Genomic DNA, 4,801 nt, shown 5'->3' on the forward strand with positions numbered 1-4,801 from the left:
ATGTATAGCCAAGGAGCAGGGCTGGGGTTGGCGGATGGAAAATTACTCACAGGAAAAATCAGGGATAAGCAGTGTTCTGGCTAAACCGACCTAACAATAATCTCGCTGAGGCCAGGCCAGGTAACTGGATGTCATCTGGTGGTTGGTAGAGGATGGGGAACATGATGAGATATTGAGGGTGATCAGATAGTGAGGGGGTGGTTCTGGTTCAGCTGAGGATTCTTAATAAAACAGAACTTCACAAGCACATGCACAGATGGGCTTAGAAGATTCAGGAACCTGACTACAGTTTGGTCAAGCAAAAAGTCTTTACCAAAAGGGGGAGTAGTAACCCTAGCTCATGATAATAACAAACTCTGTAATACAAAAGAAACTTTCAAAAAGATAATTTTTCTTTTCTTTTTCATTGCCTTTCAGTGGTATCAATATTTTGTAGCTCATAGAAATAATATAAATCCTCCCATACATACACTGGAATTACTTCTGTCATTTTACTCCGCTGAATTACATCCCAGTTCACTTTTTGAGAACATTATTTCCATGTCCTTGCTCTAAAGAACGTAAGTACCACAGGAAGCCATTAAGCACAGCTCTGTTCTGTTTGAAGGTATCATTAAGACCAACCCTTTGATGAGCTGCTATCTGTATCCCCTAGACGCTCCATTGTGGCTAACTCTGTTGCCAACAGGTTTCATTTTTTTCTCCCCCTTTTGATGCCAGATACAAAGCCTCCTATACTTTTGACAAAAGCTGCTTGCTGGCCCCATGTGAAAATCCATAGGACATATTTTCTCGTTCATTTTTTATTGAGATGACTGGTGTCAGCAGACATTGCCTCCTCAGGCTCTCTCTGTGCGCACTGGGAAACATGCCAGCTGCCCCAGACTTGAAGCTAGGTTGAAGTCATGCTAGAGTAACGGGACCCTCAGGCCATGCCCTTAAGAAGGCTTTGTGAGGGGCTTCTGGGTGGCTCAGTCAGCTGAGTGTCTGACTCTTGATTTTGGCCCAGGTCATGATCTCAGTGTTGTAGGCATGGCACCTGCTTAAAATTGTCTCTCTCCCTCTCCCTCTGTCCCTCACCCCACCGCCCTCCGCTCACTTGCGCTTGCCCTCTCTCTAAATTAATTCATGAGTTAATTAAAAGAAGTGCTCTGTGAGTTACCTGTGCTCAGTGAGAAACATTTTTCTAATCCATCCCTAAATTCTGAAAGCAGAAAATCCAATCAGATTTTGATGAACCAGGATTCGAAGCAATCCCCCAAAAGTGGCATTTGACTTTTGGTAGTGGGAACCCCACTTGGCAGCCGATTGGTTGCCACCCGCAGACTGACCATGGGCACGTTTGAGCTGCTTCATTTAAGATGCTTTCCTTGCCTCTGCTTCTTGTCAGAATCTTGTCTTAAGCTCTTTCAATTTTTTCTCATGTTCACCTTCTAAATAGATTTTGTACTGAGGCTATTTGCTGCAGGCAACATATCCCTTGATTTCCTGTGTGTGTGTGTGTGTGTGTGTGTGTGTGTATTTTGTATTCCTTTTCCTTCTTCTCATCTTGGGCTCTTCTAGATTCTGTCATCTTTTTTGCAGGGCTCATTATTAGAGTTCACCTTTCTGGCTTTCTTTTACCCCTTCTATCGTCTACAACTATGCTCTTTGAACTTCCTTCAGCCTGAGAAATCCTAGAGTAGCTTGGATCTGTACTATGTAGAATCATTTGGTTTAATACACCCAAGTAAAACATAAGAGATGCTAATTGCAGAGGGCGTTGACTTAGCCTCCATCACCCAACATTCATTTCCTCTCCAGTAAGCCATCCTTTCCCCATTCACAGCCATATGTTTTGGGTGAGGCTAGTTACAGGCAGTTGTGTCCTGTTAAATGTTGAATAAATGCTTTTAGGCATAGGGAAAGAAGAACAGCCCCAATTTATATCGTTTGCTGATACCCATGGTGTAAATATTCCCATGGCCAATTTCAAGCTAGAAGTCACGGAATGTAGGGTTAGAAAAAGATGTGCAGTAGCATACCATTTTCTAACATCTCCATTAGGCAGAAACTCTACACATAAATCATCTCAAGAGTATCTATCAAGATTAAGATTTTTTTAATAAAAAGCGAGATAGCAAATCCTTTAGATTTGGGAGCTACGAGTTTTCAGCCACAACTATTCATCTCTGCTAATCTACTATAAAAGCCTTAGACAATATGCACATGAATGAGCATGGTTGTGTCCTAATTAAAACTTATTTACAAAAATAGGCAGCAGACTCCATTTGGCCCGAGGACTATAATTTACTGACCCCCTAGCATAGGTAGTAGTAAAATGTAGTAAAAAAAATTAACAAGCAACTTTTTATTTCCTTCGTTTTAAATATTATTTTATTGTATGTTTATATATTTTTATATTTAATAGCATCTTTTGAACAACAAGCTTGCAAAATTTCTGCTAATTTAACAATTGCCCATTGTAAGTGAGTACAGACATTCTCCAGCTCACCACTGAATCTATCCCTGCTCCAGGGTGGGGTATGTGTGTGTATGTGGGGGGGTCATCTGTTTTTGAATGATGCCAAACAATGTATTCAAAATCATTGAAGATTTTTATTGGTTGAGGGTATAGGAATGTGACCGGTACAAGTGAAGAGATTCAGGAAAAGGTTTATGTTTAGTGGAGCTTGTGGAATATAAGGTTGTCTGTATTCTCCAAGAGCAACCAAAGGGAACTATCTGTCTTCCCTTGGGTAATGTGGGAGTGTGTGTATAATGTGTATATAATGACTGAGTGTGTATATAATGGATAGTGGAAGTCATTTAATATCATAAGGAGAGTGCTCGAAAGTTCCTACAGGGTCATTGACTGCGTGAAAACTGAGGACTGAAACGCCACCATGGAGAAAGAAAAGAAGACAGAAAAAATAACCTTAGTATCCTACTCTTAACATTAGTAACATAATCTGAGTGACTGGATCACATCTTACCTGAAATCAAGACTACCTTTCAATGTTGAGTCAGTAAATTCCCTTCATTGTTTAAGTCTGTTAGTAGGTCTCACTGTTACTGGAATCAAAAGATTTGTCAGTAAAGCATCTGGATTCCACCATCTTGTTTCCAGATGACTCCAGTCTGCACGCTATATTACCACCATTCGGGGAGAATTTTGAAGCAATTCAGCATTAAATCCCTTATTTATTTCCCAACTATTTGCCTTTTTCTTATTACCTTTTGGTTTTGTGGGCATCTTATTTCCCTACTGAATGATAGGTGTAAGGATGTGCCGTGTGATTGTCTATTCATAGATCAATAGTTTTCAAAACCAGTGATCCAGCCAAGTCATCCAGGTGCTTTAGAAAACTGCAGAGACATTGTGTCCTTTCTTCTAGGGCTTCTTTTTTAGTAGATCCGAGGTCGGGCTTCAGTATCAAAATCCTGGATTGTATGAATGATTCTGTGTGCTATTATGGTTGAAAGCCCCTATCATTGTGCATCATTTCACTGCTGATTTTAGAAGACCCAGAGAGGAAATAATTCACTGGAAAGGAAATAATTTACTGGAAATAATAGAGAGGAAATCATTTACTGGAAAAAAAATGAGTCTTGTTGGCTCTTTCTAAAGTTAACCATGTTATCTGAAAAAGTTGCTAACTCAATTTATATATGCCTCTCTTCAGTCATTCTTCCTAAAATTAGTATTGGATACTCATTTCCATTTGTCTGACAAATGGTAGATAATTTTTAAATATGGGAGGTACAGATCAAACAGAAACAACAGAATCCCTGCCCTCATGGAGTTTGTAGTCTCATGGGGGAAGCATCCAATAAATAAGCATCTTGATAAGTAGTTACAGAGCAAAGTGCCATGATGGAAGTAAGATGGTCATGGTTGGTGGCATTACTGGGAGTGTCTGATGTGTATGAGTTAAGTGAAGTCCATGCGCTTTTGCGTCTCAGAACGTAGGCCTCCTTTGGTGGATGAACTAGCCATTCAAATACCTGTTGGCAAAAAGCTAACTGCTCGTTCTTCCATTCCACAAATAGTAATGGCCTAACTAAGTGCGGAATGGGATGTGGTAAAGTCAGTTCACTTTAAAGATTTTATTTATTTATTTATTTATTTGACAGAGAGAGATCACAAGCAGGCAGAGAAGCAGGTAGAGAGAGAGAGAGGGAAGCAGGCTCTCTGCTAAGCAGAGAGCCCGATGCGGGACTCGATCCCAGGACCCTGAGATCATGACCTGAGCTAAAGGCAGCGGCTTAACCCACTGGGCCACCCAGGCGCCCCAAGTCAGTTCACTTTATAAAAGACTCAGGGTTGTCTGAGTGGAGAAATAGAACTAGAAAGATACTGTTTAAAGTAATTTACTCTCTTTGAATAACTCATAAAGGTATAAGATGCAACATTCCTAAGGTACAACAGATCAACAGTGAAAAGAAGATCTGTTCCTTTTTTTTCCCAGCAGCCCACTTCTCTCCTCTTTCCTATAAAACCAGTCATTGTTTCCTGTTTCTGTGTGCTCTTCAGGAGAGGCTATAGGCATATGCAAGTGTGTGTGTGGGTATTTAACAAATGACAGCATACTGTACCTGCTATTCTGTAGTTGCTTTCTTTTAACTTAAGAATATATACTGGACATTTTTCCATGCCATACATGCATAAGTGGATCTTTTTAATGATGTTATAGTAATGTTTTAGATGACTGTACTATAATTCATTTAATGAGTCTCATACTGAAAGACTGATAGGTTATTTCTAATCATTTCCTATTAAGACCTAAGCTAAAAACTTTCTTATACAGTCATCTTTTAA

Source organism: Lutra lutra, chromosome 1 (assembly GCF_902655055.1).
Source record: "Lutra lutra chromosome 1, mLutLut1.2, whole genome shotgun sequence".
In the NCBI taxonomy this organism is placed as follows: Eukaryota; Metazoa; Chordata; class Mammalia; order Carnivora; family Mustelidae; genus Lutra; species Lutra lutra.